This window comes from Camelus ferus, chromosome 15 (assembly GCF_009834535.1).
Source record: "Camelus ferus isolate YT-003-E chromosome 15, BCGSAC_Cfer_1.0, whole genome shotgun sequence".
In the NCBI taxonomy this organism is placed as follows: Eukaryota; Metazoa; Chordata; class Mammalia; order Artiodactyla; family Camelidae; genus Camelus; species Camelus ferus.
Genome location: NC_045710.1, coordinates 6,849,787 through 6,868,705, shown reverse-complemented (window position 1 = coordinate 6,868,705; position 18,919 = coordinate 6,849,787). Strand labels below are relative to the sequence as shown.

Genomic DNA, 18,919 nt, shown 5'->3' with positions numbered 1-18,919 from the left:
AACAAGACTGGCCAAATGTTGTTAATTGTTGACATTGGTGATGGGTACATAGAAAATCATTCTATTCTATCTACTGTCATCTGTATTTGAAAATTACCCTAATAGAAAGTTTTTAAAATCGAAGGACCCATCATCCAACTTCCCTTACTCCACCACTCACAAAGACACTCCACAGTGGGACTGAAAAGTCAGGGTAATAGCTCCTGACATTTACACATTACTTACAAAATATGTTTCACTAACCTTAATTCATTATTCTCATGAGAATCCAGGGCAGCCATAAATTATCCTCCCACCACCACGTGGGAGCTCGAAGGGGCCCATGAGAAGTGACTTTCCCAAGATCACACAGGCTGGGCAGCGGGGCCAGGATCCATGCCCGGGGCTCCGGACTGGAGCAGGTGTTTTCTCCCACAGCCCCTGCTGCCGGGCTCCGGGCCCCGGGCACAGCCACCACGCAGAGACTTCTGCCTCGCCCAGGCTCTCCTGAGAAAGTTCCAAAGGAGCTTCCGGCAGGGCAGTTCTCATCCAGATCAGCAAGTGGGGTTGGAGTTAATTGCCTGTTAGTTGCCATGGTTATGTCTTAGTTCCCCTTGAGCCCCCAAAAGAGGCAAATAACAGTGGGAGGAAAACGTCGCAGAAGGGTCAAAAATGCTCCCTGTTTGCAGAACACGTCAATTGTCTCCAGTTTCTGAGAATGACTCTACTTGGAAACAGTCATCAATGTGCAAAAGGAACACCATTTCCTGGCATCCTGAGCCACAAGCCCTGAGTCTGGAGGTGTCGCTCTGTAAGTAAGAAACCAAAAGCACGCTGGCCCCCTCTCCACACCTGTCTCATAAACGGATTTTGAGGATTAAATGGGTAACACCTATAATGTGCTTAAAATGACAGATGGCTGACAGTAACCCCCAATATTTTAATTAATATTACGATTTCAAACACACATCTAGGCCTGAAGACCTTCTGGCCCCAGTAGGAAGGGCTGCCAGGAAGGCCCAGGTGTGGTGGGACGGTTGTCACACAGCCAGAGGCACCTGGCAGGCCACAAGGGCCCCCCTCCCCAGGCTTCACTGGGCCCACTCATCGCCTCTCCACTGTTGGTTGATTTCCTGAGACCAGCATCCTGGCTTCCAGGGTCCACCTCCTGGCCCTCTGGCCACCTCCTCTCACCCCAGGCCTCTCTCAACCTCCTTTACTTCTCCACACCAGCCTAGACCACACCACCACCACCCCTAAAATGTTGCTTTTTCACAGTGGACCTCAGTGGCCCATTAAGCCCAGAGCAACTGAAATATTGGTTCCTCTTTCTTCCAGAACCGGGAGACCTTAATTTCCTGACTATGTTATAAAGCAGGGCATGATGACCTCCCTTCCTTCTAGCACAGCAAAGAAAAGATTTTATTTTTTGGTCTCCTATTAAAACAGGCTGAACATTTGTATTCTGCCATAATTTCATCACCTTCCCTGCTAATGAGAGCGCCCCCTGGTGACTAATGAACAGTTAGGGTGGCAGCAAGCAGTGGGAAAAGATGTCCCAATAGGTGGCTGGGGACAGGACACCACCGCGTCCTAGGTCAGTCATTTGAGAATCAGGATTTGGGCTGAGCAGAGATGGGACTGGAGAAATAATGGAGTCTTGTAAGAGCAATCTGGCAGGAGAGAGGACATTGGGGTGGTCCGGAACCAGCTGGTGCTTCAAGGCCACTGCCCGGGAGCCCTGTGGCTGGCTGAGGGGGCTGGCAAGGAGGACTTGGAAAGAAGCAGGGACCAAAGGGCTATGGCTGTCCTAGGGAGCAGAATTTTGGTCAACTAAGGGAGTCAGCCAGTGCTCCCTGGAAGCTTTGAGTTCTAGCAATGATACCCGAAGTGGGGCCAGACCCACGCACCCTCCTGGCCAGCAGCAAGCTGCCACCTGAGTCCTGCTGACAGTGTCAGTGGAGGCTGGGATTCAGGGCCCACAGCAGCTGAGGATGGATGGATGAACACCCTTGTCTACAGTGGGCAGCTCAGAGCATCCTTTCTCTGTATCCTCAGGGCACAGGCAGACACCCTCTGGGAGTCTGCTGATTGGATCCAGTTTCTGGCATCAGTCTTTGAGGCATACTCACCTCATAATGAGACCCTGCCTTCTCTTTCAGTTCCCGTCTCTCAGAGGTCTGGCCTGAGCCCCCACCTGCCAGGCCTGGATAGAAGCTAGGTGTTTATGTGCTTGCTTGTGTTTCTTCCTTGCCTCATTCCATAAAAGGATCTGAGATAACTTTCCACAATATGAATGAGATAAAAAGTGGATACATTTAAAAATCAGGGCGTTGGATAACAGTTTGGCAGTTTCTTACAAACTAAATATATTTCTATCATGTAATCCAGCAATCACGATCCTTGGTATTTACCCAAATGAGCTGGAAATATGTCCACACAAAAACCTGCACATGGATGTTTATAGCAGCTTTCTTCATAATTGCCAAAAGTTGAAAGCAACCAATATCCTTCAGTAGGTGGAGTACATCCAGGCAGTGGAATATTATTCAGCACTAAAAAGAAATAAGCTATCAAGCCATGAATGGACATGGCAGAAACTTAAATGCATATTACTAAGTGAAAGAAGCCAATCTGAAAAGGCTGCATGATGTATGATTCCAACTACATATATGACATCCTCGAAAAAGCAAAACTATGGAGACAGTAAGATAAGTGGGCATCAGGGGTTAGGGAGTGGGGGGGTCAATGCGAAGAACACAGAAGGATTTTAGGATAGTGAAGGCTAAGCTGTCTGATGCTCTAATGTTAAACATGTGTCATCATACGTTTGTCAAAATGCACAGAATCCACAACAGCAAGAGTAAACTGTGGATTCTGGGTGATAATGTGTGTGGATGGACGTCCATCATTCGTAACACATGAACCCTCTGCAGTGGGCTGTGGATAACGGGGGAGGCAGTGCATGTGAGGGGGCATGGGGTTTATGGGAAACCTCTGTACCTTCCTCTCAATTTTGCTTTGAATCTAAAACTGCTCTGAAAACAATTTATTTTTTTTAAGTCAAGACAATGAAAAATACAAGTAAAATAGGAAGATGATGTCTGAGGGAAAGTTAACAGGTGCATATTCGGTTACAAGATCAGGGCAATGATTCCTAAGAGCAGAAATAGAGAAACTCAATCAGTTAACATGTTTACTGTCCCAGCTAAAATAAACCAGCTAGTCCTACCAGCATATCTGCATTTATAGATCTCAAAAATACAGAAGGCTGAGCGGAAAAGCAAGTTCGAAACATCGTCAGCGATACCACAGGTAACATTTCTACACACCTTCTGTGATACTGTGTATTGCGTAGGGAAGCATGCGGTATAAATTATGAAGCCATGGCAGGGAGGCGTCCCAGTACATGACAGTCGTCGCCTCTCAGGAGAGATGAAGGGACAGGGCTGGGAAGGAAAACCGAAGGGATTTCAAATTTTCCCTGGAGTTGTTTTATCTCAATAAAGCAAGCAAAAGACAAGGTCTGAAGAAACATGAAACGTTAGTATCTGTTCCTTTGGAACGTGAGAGTTATTAGCCTTTGCACTTTCCTGCATTTACAAGAGTTCAAAATAATGATTTCCAACTTCACAATAAAAAAAAAAAGACCCTGTGCAGAATGGTAAAACCGAGCCAGCTGGTCAGCAGGTGGCTTCTCCTGGGGAAAATGTCTCACACACAGGACTCCTGGGATGCAGTCAGCAAGGGTCCCGATGACCAGGTGCCTACGGTCAGCACAAGAGCCAGTCCCTTCCACATCTCTCGGGACCAACCGAAAGCAAAGCAATAAAAGCAAAGGAACTAGAGAGAAAAGACCTGAGCTTGACCCCACGCAAGGCCATTTTATATTATTTCATATAATACCCAAGAGAACCAGGGGGCGGCCTGTCACGGCCCCTCCATCTGCGAGGATCTGCAGGAACAGCAGCTACACCTTCGTAAAGTTCTCCCAGCCCGCAGGGCAGAGCTGCCTCCCCCTCCTTCAAAGCTCTCATCCCACGCCCCTGTCAGAGGCGGCCTTCTGTAATCACAAGGGACAAGGGGATGGCCAGCGACAGGATGACGACATTGCAAATTCACCCTGATTTGCCCAGGAAATGCCCCCTCCCTCTTGCCTATACAAAGACCTTGTCCCTGTCATGTTGTTCTTCATTCCATAGCCATGGTTAGGTGGCCCCTGTGCCAGGCCTAATGCCAGGGACACTACCTTCCTAGGCTTTGAGTCCCGGCTTTGCCAAAATACTGTCCTTGTAGGACCTGTGACCCGCCACACCAGCCCACACCTGCGTGCTTTGCTGAGGCTGCCTCAATGGTCGGGAACATCTTTCCCCAACTTCCACTGGGCTGACTACTCCTCGGGCTGCATGACCCAGCTCAGGCATCACCTCCTCCAGGAAGTCTCTGGAAATTGCTCAGCTCTGGGTTTGGTTCCCCTTATCCTAGCTTCTTCCCTCTAGTTTGTTGCATTTCCTCCAAGGAATCTGTTTACTGGGTTATCTCCTCCACTCAGCTCTGCGACCTCAAAGGAAGAGAGCAGATCCTGGCATCTCCTGAGCCTGGCACACAGAACCCACCTAGGGATGGGAACTCTTCGAAGAGGTGCCTGAGGCCAGCCCTGCCTCAGAGACCAGCTCGCCGTCCATCTACTGCGAGATGGTGTTAATGGAACAAATACACGTGGGGTGGGCTAAGTGCTCTCCTTTAGGCAATGCACAGTGCCAGGAGGCAGCACGCACAAGGGGACGGAAGTGTTAGGGGTCTAGTACCCCTCCCCTACTTTCTGTGCATCATTGAGAATGAGCTTTGGGTCGAATCAGCCAACTGATGCGGGAGGATCTGCGGGTGGGGGGGGAGGCACTGCCAGTGTTGTCTCAGGAGAGCATCCAATCCCACAGCGAATTCTTAAGAACACTCTGCAATGCTTGATTTCCAAGGTGGCGAAGTACAACTCACAGCTCATTTCCCTGCTGGGACCCTGCTCACGTCCTGTCCCCCTTCAGGTCACCTTTGAATTCACGGAGGTCACTCTGGCAAAGCACTTAAGTTCTATTAGTGTAATAAACGCCTGTCATCCCCTACCTGGAAATTTAGAGGAAAGGCAGGGTAATTTTTACCAATCTCCTGAGTACCTCTAAGGAGGAAATTGGCTGACAAACCCATGCAGACATTCTAGAACACCGTGTTCTTGTGTAATTTGGTCTCACTTTCTAGAACACTTATCCCTGTTGAGAACACGCTGTTGCTAGGTTACGACCAATGAGTAAACACCCTGACTTTCTATTATTGTTTCATAGAATCCCAGCCTCTGTCATTTTATTAAAATGGCTCTGCTAAGGGCACCCGTGACCTCCTAATCGTTGTCTCTAAAGGACACTTTCTAGTCTCTTCTCTGACAGATCTGTCACACACAGACTTGGGCGTTTATCTCTGTGACCTCTAGAACATTCCTGTGCCCCTCCCCACAGTCTGCCCCTTAAATACTGCTGACCCCCAGGCTCCTCCAGCGGGGCCGGGATGGAATGAGGCAAGGAGAGCCAGGCAGCAACACTGAAGGAAGCCTACTCTCCAGACGAGCGAGTGCGGGGCTGTGCATCTCAGGCCCCCAGCTGGCCTCTCCCCTCTGATCAGGCACGCTGGTCCAGGCTGCCCCATCAGCACACAGGACTCACCCCCCGCACATACTGCTCCTAATTCCCAGCCTCAGGCCCACGTGTCCACCTGCCTTCCGATGTCTCCACCCGGATGCTCTCAGCTCCTCCAAAGCAATCTCCCTCCCCTTCCCAGGAGACTGCATCTCCCATCTCAGTTAATAAGGTCACTTTTCTCCCTCAGTTACCCAAGGGAGAGAAGCGGACGCCATCTCCCCACGCACACATCTACCACCTGGGAGGGCTGACTTTATGCACTTCTCCAAACCATCGCTTCCCCATCACCCACACTGTGACCGTCTTACATCAGACCCTCACATCTCCCTCCTAGACTATTGCAATAATGGCCTGTTCACTTTCCTTGCCTCCAACCGGAGAACCCACCTCGCCCAGTCATCCAAGGCTCAATGCATTCCTGCTGTAAATAATATCCTTGTGCGCGGGAATTGGTGCGTAGAATGACGTCCCCTCCAACGGAGGACAACTGGGCGATACTGATCAGCAATCCCACGTCAGGGACCTCATTCTCCACACACACTCCTACGTGTGGGGATGTTAACTGCAGCACTGTTTTAACAGTAAGACAAGGGAAGCAAACTCGATGTCCATTCACAGGGAGAACATTGAATACAACACACTGGGCCCATGGAACAGTTTACAGCCGGAAATCCCAGGGCTGCTCTCCCCGTACTAACGCAGGATGACTCACAAGGCCGAGATATACAAAGCAAAGAACAGAACAGCGTTGTACCAGGTGCTGCCGCCGTGCTAAAAGGGGGGATGTATTCATCTACGCTCTCATGTTCAGATTCTGTCCAGAATGAAACACGAATACTGGGGAGAGCGATGGATTTTAAGACAGGGACTCAGAGATAAAGGCCAGGGGAGACTTGTCGCTGTATACTTTCTGCATTGTCTAAATTGTGTATGTTGACCACATTTTCCCTTTGCAAAGAAAAATATGTTCAACCTGTCTTGCCCCCTGCAGCCAGCAACCTTTGCAAAGTGCAGATCTGATCACATCATGCCCCCCATCTCAAACTCTTCAGGGGTTCTCCGTGATAGGGTGTCTGGGATGGTCACAGTTCATACCCCACGGTGGGCGAGCTCGTCTCCACTCCTGCCAGACCCTTCCCTCGTCTGCCATCAAGAAGCCAGAAGAGGAGTGCGTTACTTACCTCGACTCTTAGCTTGTCGGGGACGGTAACCGGGACCCGGTGTCTACTCCTGTTGCCTGCGCCTGCTGACCCGTAGCCACCACGCATGAATGCATCTCCATCCACGTCGGCCAGCCTGGTGTCCAGATCGGCAATGCCTGCTGGGAGCTGTAATGCCTGGAACTCGGCATCCGATGACCAGATGCCGAGTGATAAGACCATTCAGGGAGGAGACGACTCCTTCAACACCTTCTTCAGTGAGACAGATGCTGGCAAGCATGCGCCCAGGGCAGTGTTCATAGACCTGGAACCCACAGTCACTGATGAAGTTCACACTGGCACCTACCACCAGCCTCCACCCTGAGCAGCTCATCACAGGCAAAGAAGATGCTGCCAGTAACTATGCCCGCGGTCACTACACCATTGGCAAGGAGATCATTGACCTAGTCTTGGACCGGATTCGGAAACTGGCTGACCAGTGCACAGGTCTTCAGGGCTTCTTGGTTTTCCACAGCTTCGGTGGGGGAACTGGTTCTGGGTTCACCTCCCTGCTGATGGAACGTCTCTCTGTCGATTATGGCAAGAAGTCCAAGCTGGAGTTCTCCATTTACCCAGCCCCCTAGGTTTCCACAGCTGTCGTTGAGCCCTACAACTCCATCCTAACCACCCACCCCACCCTGGAGCACTCTGATTGTGCCTTCATGGTAGACAACGAGGCCATCTATGGCATCTGTCGTAGAAACCTTGATATTAAGTGCCCAACCTACACAAACCTGAATAGGCTGATAGGTCAAATTGTATCCTCCACCACTGCTTCCCCGAGGTTTGATGGAGCCCTGAATGTCGATCTGACAGAATTCCAGACCAACCTGGTGCCCTATCCTCGCATCCACTTCCCTCTGGCCACATATGCCCCTGTCATCTCTGCTGAGAAGGCCTACCATGAACAGCTTACTGTAACAGAGATCACCAACACTTGCTTTGAGCCAGCCAACCAGATGGTGAAATGTGACCCTCGCCATGGCAAATACATGGCTTGCTGCCTGTTGTACCATGGTGACGTGGTCCCCAAAGATGTCAGTGCTGCCACTGCCACCATCAAGACCAAGCGCAGCATCCAGTCTGTGGACTGGTGCCCCACTGGCTTCAAAGTCGGCATTAATTACCATTCTCCCACTGTGGTACCTGGTGGAGACCTGGTCAAAGCACAGCAAGCTGTGTGCATGCTGAGCAACAGCACAGCCACTGCTGAGGCCTGGGCTCGCCTGGACCACAAGTCTGACCTGGTGTGTGCCAAGCGTGCCTTTGTTCACTGGTATGTGGGTGAGGGCACGGAGGAAGGAGAGTTTTCTGAGGCCCGTGAGGACATGGATGCCCTTGAGAAGGATTATGAGGAGGTTGGTATAGATTCTGCGGAAGGAGAGGGAGAGGAAGAAGGAGAGGAATACTAATTACCATTCCTTTCAGCCCTGCAGCACGTCCTGCTCAGAGCTTCAGCTTCAGCATTGGCTGACAGGAGTGAAAAAGCTTTCTGATTAGATTGTCTTCACCTTCAGCTGTGATCATGTATTTTCCATGTGTTCCTGTAAGATTTTCCTATCATGTCTCAAAAGTAAAGGCTTTAAGAAAGAAAGAAAAAAAAAAAAAAAAACCAGCCAGAGGAGGAGGCCTTCTGCAGGAAGAGGTGCTCACGGATGGCAGAGGTTTCCTCTTCAAAGGAGAAAGCCTGCCATTTTCAGAAGGCAGGAAGATCTTTAAGTGGTAAATTGAGAGAGTCGGCTGAAAGCCGGATTGCACCCTTGTAGAGATGAGATCTGCTCCGGGGCGGCCTGTGTGCACAGGGTCATGGGCTTTCCCGGAGCCTATAAAGGCCGGGTTCTAGTCCCGGACCTGGGAGAAGTGTTTGAGGTCAGTGCCTCCCCGGGCCTGGGGGCACAGAACGCAGTGTACCCATGACCAGGACCACGAGGTCAGCAGAGGGCTAAGTGGTCAAAGGAGGACAAAGTAGTGGCCAGCAGGGGTTCCGGACCTCCATGGGGGAGACGTCAGGATGGAGCAGAAGGAACGCAGGAGGCAAGTGGATACCTCCTCTTAGCAGCGTGACTTCAAGCATCTTATTTAACGTCTCTGAGCCTCTATTTACTTACCTGTGCAGCAGGGGTGGTAATAACTTCGTGGATTAAGAAGACAGATGACAATAGGGGGGACACAGATCACATGGTTAACTACTGTTTGGTTTCATCCCTATCACAGTGTTTTTTAAATGCAGTCTTGCAACATCACAGAACTTTGAAAAACTGTATGGGAGGCACACTCTTGCCCTTCATGCAATTCCCCATATTTCTCGCTCCTAACTGTACCAGTTGTCGCTTTATTATGTCTCAGTTCCAAATTCACCCTGTTTGTCTGCCTTGGGGACACTGGAGCGGGACCCTGGAAACATGTCCCTTTGCCAGCTGGTGCAATGTTAAGCTCTGCCCGTAGAGGGCGCTGGAGGAACATTGCACAGCTTCTCTTCCTGCTCCCAGGACAAGGTTGGTTTTTCCACCAGCAGAACCCGTGTGCAGGAGCTGAGGAGCCGTGATGGTCCTCCTCCTCCTCCAGCCAACCTCACAACCACCCAGCAAGCCGCTTTCACTCCTATGGACTAGCTCCAGCCTGCTCCCCCAGCCCAACAGGCTGGCCCCGGAGACCACTCTGACCCCCACTCTGGCAAGGTTTCTCACCACTGTTATCCCTTCCTCGTTTCCCCGCCCCCAACCCCAGAGAGGGCACCTGTTCCCCACACCTGGTATTCCTGTGGTTTGTGCCTTCCAAGCTGCTTTTGCCCTTTCAGCAGCTAACCACCTGTTTTAGTGTCCTCAGGCTCCATAACCAACTGGCAGCTTAAAGCAACGGAAATTTATTCTCTCACAGTTCTGGAGACTTAAAGTCCAAAAATCAAGGTGTCCACAGGGTTCATCCTTGTGGAGGCTCTGAGGGAACAGCCACCCCACGCCCGTCTCGGCTTCTGGTTTTGTCAGTTGGAATCCTCAGCTTCCCTTGGTTTGTGGCTGCATTCCTCCCCCTCTGCCTCTGTCATCACGTGGCGTTCTCCTGTGTATCTGGGTCCAAATTTCTCTCTTCCTATAAGGACACGAGTCCTATTGGATTAGGGCCCATCCTAATGACCTCATCTTAACTTGATTACATCTGCAAAGACCTTATTTCCAAATAAGATCACGTTCACAAGTGCTGTGGGTTATCAGGGCTTCAACCTAGCTTTTGGAGGTGGGGAGACACATTTCGACCTATCACATCACCTTTACTAGTTGATCATTCTTTTTACTACATTTCTGCCGTGCAAATTACAAATGTGGTTTCTGTCTCCTGACTCACACAAGTGACCATAGCTCCAACCCACTCACTTCTCCCTGCTCACCCGTCTGCAGCCCCATCCACAGCCCATTTTGCTGCTTAAAACCTTCCAGAGACTTCCCCTCTGGGATAAAATCCATGCTCTGCCCCATGGTCTCCTGCTCTCACTCACCAGGCTCCAAGCCCCCTGGGCTGGTTTTATGCCTTGAATCAGCCAACACCATCCCCATCCCAGGATCTCAGCTGGTGCTGCTCCTTCGGCTAGGCTGCTCCAATCCACCAAGACATTTGCCTGCCACCCCCTGGTTCAGGCCTCTGCTCAGCACCTGCTCCTAGGAGAGGCCCTTTCTGAGCAGCTAGACAGTCCTCCTGGTCACCTTCTGCCACGTGGCCTCATTTGATAATCTCCCCCCATGTATCTATACCTAAGATCCTGTGTCTGTAAAATGTGAACCAACCCCTGGGACAAGGACTCTGGCTTTGTCCTTGCCCACTATCTCCAGCACCGAGAACAGTGCCTGGCACATAGCAGGTGCTCAATAAATGTTTGAGGACTGACTATTGACATTTTAGAGTTTATTAGAATTGGAGTCTGAAGAACACTGTTAGTCCTCACCCAACATTTTAAAAAATCAGATTTTTTAAAAATTACAACAACCTGAAAGGAACTGTGCATTTTGTGAGTTTTCTTTTTAAAATTCAGCATCTTTGTTCTCTCTCTCTCCTCTATGTTCTGGAAAATGCCGAATAGTCAGACCTGCAGCTGACTGACTTTACATTCTACTTCAGACAACTTTTGTGACCCTGTGTGACTTCCAGACAAGGCCAGTCATGCCGAGCTGAACGTTCACACAGGCCTCTCTAGGAGCAGAGCCAGAAACCAGAAGGTTTTCCCACTATCGGTGCTGGCTTCTGAGGAGCAGCCCTTCAAAGTGTAGGGAAGATGGACCCAGGGGTTGCGAATCTGGCTTCGTTTGCCAGTTTGTTGCCTCCTGTGTCCTTGGGCCACACCCTTCTCCTCCTGGAAATGAGTCCATGTTCCCTACCTGGGTCAGGTCCAGAGACCCCGCTCTGAGGGAAGCGTACACTGCAGAGAAGTCACCTGTAATCTTGTAGTGTTCCAGCTGGGATAAGTTTACTGCCAATTAAGCTGTTTCCTAACACAAACGAATATAATCATTAAGAGAACAATTTTGATGGGCTAGCATTTGCTTAAACTCCTGGGAACTGTTCACAAGACACAAACATATAAATGATGAAAGCAGGTTGGTTGGAGCCTGTTTCCTCGGGGGGGGTGGGGTGTGGGGCCCACCCAGATAGGACTCCTGCAGGAGGCCTGCAAGGTTTCCAAAAGGAGCTTCCTTGCCGTGGAGCCCCTGAGAGAATCCACAAAACTCCGCATGGGTGTTGGACCCCAGCAAGGATGGGTCTCGAAGAGATTCCATTCCTGCTGTCATCTCTTTTGGAAATCTAGGGAAGCACATCCGAGTGGTGGGAGGGCGGCCGGCTCTGGACCAGACAGCCTCCCTGTGGACCTCGGCGCCCACATGCACGTGAACTTTCTGAGCCTCCGTTTTCCCTCTGTGACATCGGGGTTACAATCCCCACCTTCCAGAAGCACAAAGATTAGCCATACTGTATGCAGAGTCCCCGGCACAGAGCGGGCTACCAAAAACGGTGGCCCCAGTTGAAACTCAAAAAAAAAAAAAAAAAGCCTAATTTTAAATATTCCCGGTACACAGATATAGACATATTATGAAATAACATGCAAAAGGATATGATTTCTGAGACAAAAGCCAAGACATGAAAGACATTTCCTATTGGTCCTGCTCCCCCTCCGGTGGCCCCGCCCACGCCGTGCGTGCCTGTGACGTCAGGAAGCAGCTGCAGCAGCAGGGGCTGCACGCGCTTCGCACCAAGGACCCTGGTTCAAATCCCGGGTCAGCCACTCGGTAGCTGGGAGTCCTTGGGCAGGTTACACAACCTTCCTGTGCCTGGGCTTCCTTGCCTCTAAAACGAGTATAAGAATAGCACCTGCCTCACCCAATTGTTGGGAGGATTAAATGAGTCTGTATTTGTGAGACACAAGCGTTTATTAAATCATCATCCGCACCTCCCGTCCCAGCCTTACCCAGGCTCCATCTCATTTTTTTCCTCCCCTCATTTTTATGTCTCTCTGATTACCTCACCCCAACCCCACCATCTTGTCAAATTAAATTATCTTTACACGCTGTCCTCAATACCTTGGGGAACTCAGCAGGGCATAAATAAATAATACACGCCGGTTTTCCATTCCCCGTCACCCTCCCTGGGTATTTAGTGCGTCTTTACGAGAATGTCCATCCTGGGAAGGGAGTGGAATCCACCATGGGGGAGGGGGCAGCGTGCTGGTGGCGGCACAAAAGGGAATGGGACAAGGAGGTGGGAGGGGGTGACAGAAAGAAGAGGCAAGGGACAGAGCCAGGTCTTTGATCAGATCAGGCTGCCCCCAGAAGATTCTCCTTCTCAGCGCCAAACCCAAGCAGATTCCATGTTCTATTGTTTAAGAGAGGTGGGATTTCCTTGTTGTAAGTGAGACAGATCATTATTACCATTATTAATTTCTAAAGATGGGGAAACAGAGCCTCAGAGACAATCTATTCCTTTTCTGTGCACACAGATCACTAGTGTGGGTGGAGGCGCGGGCCCGGTGGGCTGGTCCCAGGTGGGGTCCCCCCAGCCCTGCTTGCTACATGGAGGGCTTCTGTGCAAGACACACATCCCTTCTTCGTTATATAGAGTAAGCTGTTTATTTCTCTTTTTGATCTCCATAGAACACAAGTGGGAATAAAAAGGCACAGTGTTAAGAAAATGTTCTGCCATTAGTGGCAACAGTGATACAACCTTGTGAATATAAGAAAAACCACTGAATTGGACACTTTAAAAAGGTAGATTTTGTGTCATGTGAATTATATGTTAATTAAAAAAAAAGCTAAAAAGGTTTGATTAAAACCATGGAGCCCCAGGAGGAGGGTGTAGCTCAAGTGGTAGAGCATGTGCTTAGCATGCATGAGGTCCTGGGTTCAATCCCCAGTGCCTCCTCCAAAAATAAATAAATAAATAAGTAAATCTAATTACCCCCCACAAAAAAACCCATAGAGCCCCAAAGCCCCAGTTCCCTTCTACACAAGGATGCTGCAAGCCTGATGTCGAGATACCATCCACAGCTGCAGCTGCAGGAAGAGAGAGCCTTAAAGGAAGTGTGATCATCCGTCATTCAACCACAGGGACCTTGGCTTATACTGGATTTCTGGGAGGGACCCTTGGCAAAAGAGGGCTAGCTCCCCTCTTCCATTCCATCAGTGACAAAAGAAACTTTTAATTTATCAAAGAGATCAGTCAATGGTATAATGAGTTCTCCATGAGTGCTCAGGACAAGGTTAGTATTTGTTACCAGAAAAGATGCAAGTTTGCCTCCCAAAGGCAGCAGGTGGAGGTGTGTCTTCAGCTGAGCTGGGTACATGTATCCTCCTTTCGGGCTCTAACTTGAGTCCCTGGGATACGGGATGACCCAAACACTGGTGAGAGTGGCCGCATCACCCCCCACCTTGGAGGCTCCTCGGGGGATCAGATACGTGGGACAGAGAGCTGACTCTCGGGCCAGGGTCTCCACTCCCTCGGGCAGGGCTGCTGGTCCTATTCAGAGTGATCTGTTGAATTCAGTGTGGTTGATTTTGCTGGGTGTGGAGACAGAAATGCCTGGAGGGAAGGGGAACCCAGGCTGGGCCCCAGAGGAGGCTGAGGTGCAGGTGAGGGGTTGGGAGAGGGGGAGGGGTATGAATTCAGGGCTCACCCTGAGCATCCTTTACCTGTAAGGTGAGGGTTTTGATTTTAGGGCCTCTGAAGTTCCTTCGACAGTAAAGTAGACGACTTCTCCATCCCACACACCAGTTAGTTCGGATTCAAGAATCTGAGACTCCCCCTCGTCTAGGCTAACTTCTCATCCAAGTGCCTAGTCCTAGACTGAAAGTTTTTTCAAGACACAGCCAGTTCTCTTCTCCCCCTGAGCCGTGAGGACCAGGTGGGGCAGCAGTGATAAGTCTCCACATCTCAAATGTGGACACATCCCAGCAGACAGCTCTCCCGTGTGCTAGTTCCTGGCGCTGCCCTAACCATGCATCTCACACTGGGGGCTTGAACAACAGCGGCTGATGGCCTCACAGCTCTGGAGGCTGGCAGTGTGCTACCAAGGTGTCAGCAGGGCTGGTTCTTTCTGAAGGTTCCTCTTTATAAGGACACAGTCACACCGAATTAGGGGCTCACCTCCTCCAGGATGGCCTCATCCTAACTAATTACATCTGCAAGGACCCTATTTCCTAAGAAGGTCCCATCCTGAGGTGCTGGATGTTAGGACTTTAACATGAATCTGGTTTAGGGACACAATTCAACCCGTAACACCCTGCTTGTGGATTTCTGTCCTCAACCTCAAAATGTGCAGGCTGGATGCAGGGCCGGCCTCCCAGGCCCCTCTGCCATCGCCGTGGGTATCTCAGGTCAGCCTCACCTCTGTGGCAAACGGGACCGAAGAGGGACCCCCTGTCCTGTTCTCTTTGTGCAAAGAAGCCAGGCTTTTAAGCATTATTTATAAGATGGGGTTTGGCCTCTCCAAATGCCAGGTTTTAGATGCTGCTTTTGATTTTGCCCCACCTCAGTGTGAGAATTAGACGAGGTGAGGCAGGAAGCAAGATTTTGTTTCAGCCACTGTTGTCATTGTCCATAATGACAGACGCTCCCTGTCACTTAATGCAGACCTCTAAGAAGTCCTATCTCAGAGAATCAGCCAGAACAGGAGAAGACAGGCCAAGGAGCAAGTAACACATTTCCCTCACCTGGGTTAAGAGGATCACCGCCGGCTCGGACAACACCTTACATGTTCCAAGCGTTGTTGCAGCCGATACTTAAATTGAGGGCTGAGGCTGTGGTGACACTCGGGGTGGAACCCAGGCCAGCGCTCTGGACCAGTGTCCTCATGGGTCCAAGACTTGTTCACCAAAACGTTTGCCTGATTTCGCTCGCACAGAAACGGATTTAAATGCGCTTGGGAGCCCGACTTCCTGTTTCCCGCCTGCCCCCCGCCCGCGTCTCCGAGGCCCCGCGCGGCCTCCGGGGCTGCCCGCAGCGCCACCTGCTGGGCGATGCCGGCCGCGCGGCTCCCCTCCCGCCGCTTCCATCTCAGGCCTGAGCCGCCGGCATCCCGAGCGCGCGGAGCAAGCGGGGCGGAGAGAAGCAGGTCCAGGATTGCGGCCAGGCAGTGAGAGACGGAAGACGGAATCGCTTGATTCTTGAGGGCCAGCGTTGTCAGGAACACGAGCCCTGGAGTCCGACTGACTTGGGCACGTCGCCCGCCTCACTCACCTTCCAGCCCCGTGACCCTGAACCTCTCACGTCTGAAGTAAAAAGAGGGCTTCTCGGCTCAGAGTGCTTGTGAGGCTCACGTGACATGATTCAGGTAGAGTGTGAAGTGGCAGCTTACCCTGAATTAAGTGCTCAGAAAACACAGAAATATTGGTAGTTTCATAAACACATGCTGCAAAATTAATTCATTCAACAAACATCTTCTGAACAGCCAGTATATGGCAGGTGTTAAACAGTCAAACAGAAGGAGAGAGACCTACCTCTCTGTGTTTATGAAAACGAAGGACCAGGCGGGCTCCCCTAGGTCACAGGACCCCCATCCTTCATCCAGTCAACACCTGACCGGGACTGTCCAGGCCACAGACCCCACCCCTCAGAGCCCCAGTCTGGAGGGGCGAGGGGTCAGTGCATGCATGGAGCAGGACCACAGAGCAGTGCCTGCCAGGGGTCTGTACCCAGGCTCCCAGGAGCGAGAGAAGCCTTTCAGAGGAGGCACACAAATCTAGAAGGTTCCAGAATGTTCCCTTTCCACTGAGTCTTTTTCTCTCCAAAGCACACAGCAACATCCGTGGCCCACATAGGAATAGAGCTTCCCTTTGATCTAGCTCGAGATTTTTACCTTTTTAATCTCTGAAGCCTGAATGGGGACTGAATTGCTGCCTCCTTTTGAAATCATGCAGCTGCTGCCGCCAGAGAAAAGATAAAAATGCACTGGGGATTTTTCTTCAGACCTGCCTCGTACGTACTGTATAAGCTATTGGCGTTTTCAACAGAATTTAGAAAACTCATAATGCCAGGTTTAAGTCTTCTTCAGAAGTTTAAGGATTGGGGGAGGAAAAGGAATTTTAGAATTCCCTTTTCTCTCTGGCATCGTCAAAAGATAAGCGGGGCGGGGTGGGGGGTGGGGGGAGATAAGCGAAATACAGAGAAGCCCTGGTGAAGGCTGGGAGAAAGGAAAGGTTTTCCACCACGAGTGCCTGCAGCTTCTGATAAACAGACGCCAGCTGCTGCTCCAGAGGCCTGGTACCCAGAGTTCCGCTTTGAGACACTTGTAGCCTCTAGCCCTGGGGACATCATTTAACCTTTCCAGCCTCGATTTCCATACCCACTTATACTGGAGAGCCTGCTGTGTGCTGGCACTTTGCCCGGGGAATACACGTGGGCCTGAGTCCCTGCCGTCCCCCACGGCAGCTTTGTCAGTGTGAGTAGGATGTATCACTGTTCGAGGGGGTCTGTGCCAAGTACATGGGTATTCAGGAAACCTCTGAGAAGAGCCCCAGGGATGTTCTGAGCAGACCTCAGTCCCCATTTACCTGGCAGAAATCAGGGAATGAGTCCTCCTAGGGCTCATGACGTCTCAGGGCTACTGCCCTTGTCTGTGACACGTAGTACCCACCTGTAGGATTGAGGGAAAAACCCCAGGGCACGTGCAAGCTCAGAGAAACAGCACAGAAGCCCTGAGAACCTGCCTCCTGGCCATCCAGATCCCAGGAATCCCAAAAAGGGAGAAGGTGGTGGCAGTTGTGTGGAGCTGGGAGAGAAGCGGAGAAGGTGGGTGGTAGAGGGGAGGAACCCTGAAACTCCCTCCGGCAGGAACCAGCCTGGGCCAGGTCTGGACCGAGACCAGACTGGCATTCGCCCCTTTTGCGAAGCTCGCCTGAGCACCGGGGCGGGGCGGGGCGCTGGGCGGGGCGCTGGGCGGGGCGGGGCGGGCTGCAGCCTCCAGCCTGATCAGAAGGCTGTCAGTGAAGAACCTGAGTCAGCACCTGGTGACACATCCCATCCGTGCAATGGGGAGGGCTGGCGGGGGTCTGTCCCTGCCCTGTGTCTGGAGCTGTCCCATAAAACACGGTATTTGCAGCTGAGAGTCAGGGGCTGTAGCCACAGTGCAGGAAGAGGCTCTCAGTCCAGAGAGGGAATTCGTCCCCTCTCCCCAGGCAGCGTGACCGGGGGCAGTGTATTCTCTGCAAGCTGAGTGACCGCAGAGGTGGGACAGCCCATGCAGATCAGCCAGGTCAGGGGTTTCCACAAGTCCAGAGGGTGCCCTTTCCGTAGAGTAAGGGGGCCCCTGGAGGTGGGCGGAGCTGTGGCCCTGGTCCCAAGGGTCAAAGGAAGACTAATGGAGGGTGGGGAGTGGTCACAGAGCCAATCCATCTGAAGCCTCGCTGTCCAGCTTCAAATCAAATACCCCTCACACTTCTATGGCAGTAAATTCATCTGTGGCTCCAAGTATTAGGTTGAAACTAACCCAAGCTAACTGTAAGTGAAAGGAATCCCAGAAAGAAAGAAATTGGTGGTGGGATAGTTTCAGCAGGGATTTGAGGCAGAGTGGCGCTCCCCGCGCTTCCCCAAGGGCCTCTGAGTTTAACAGGTGGGAAGGACCACCCCATGGCTCAGGGACGGTGAAAGGCGGGTGGACACCCATGCAGGACAGAGTTGTTACTGCCTGGAAGGGGCCGAGAGGTGAGTGGGGAGGAATGGGAAATTCTCCTGAAGAGCTGCTCTGACTGGTTTGTGCCCAGAGGACACCACTCCAGCACATCCATTCACCTCTTGAACAACCAGCTGACCGAGGTAACACTGTGTAATAGACCCAAGTTCTGGTCTGTTCTGTGAGGTCTGTCTCTGAATTGAGGCTACATCCTGCATATTTACTTGGACTACTTTCTCCATTTAACTTAATTTAGATATCTTTCACAATATCTCCTTGCCTCTCTGGGCTGGATTTGGGATTTCAGAGTGAGCTCACGGATACTCCTTTCAGAAAACAATCTAGAATAATTTACGATCTCTTGGAATGTGCTCCCGGCAACTACGAAGTGGGAAACGGATTGCACCGTCCAGCGCGGGGACTTAGCGCCACCTGGTGGTCTTTTGAATTATATCTGGTAGCCTCTTAGGCACGGTAACCAGGCAGCCACGTGGACTCGGCTGTGTAGCCAACGGGCCCCTGAAGTTTGATTTATGCCACTGCATGTGGCCAGAGGACCATTTCTCCCAGCCTCTAATTTTCAGATGAATCCACAGTCAGATTTTCAACGTTATCGCCAAATGAGATTCAACATTTAGTCACAAGGAAGTATGTCAGGGTAGAAAAAAATGAAACGTTCATGAAACTACTTTGGACCAGGTCACACCACTTGGAATATACGATGTAGTATTAATTTTTTAAAACTCTACAATTATCTTGTGATGAGCACAACTGGATAGCATAACATTTTTTCAATTTAAAGCATTAATTCTGATAAAAGTAAACATGTAAAATACATCATAACCTTGTACCCCCTACTCTGACATGTCTGGTTTTTAGTATGTTAAAAAAATAAAATATTACAACTTTGT

General features: G+C 50.9%; 1 long non-coding RNA gene and 1 pseudogene across 1 annotated transcript in view; one reads left to right on the top strand and one right to left on the bottom strand.

Annotated features, from left to right (window-relative positions):
* The window catches only part of LOC116668887, a 41,847-nt gene extending 26,575 nt beyond the window's left edge, over nucleotides 1-15,272 (bottom strand). The window contains exon 1 of the long non-coding RNA XR_004326117.1: nucleotides 15,052-15,272. This is a non-coding gene — a long non-coding RNA (uncharacterized LOC116668887). The remainder of the gene's footprint in view (nucleotides 1-15,051) is intronic.
* On the top strand, nucleotides 6,834-8,477 carry LOC102515817 (annotated as a pseudogene).
* Nucleotides 15,273-18,919: the final 3,647 nt, after the last annotated feature.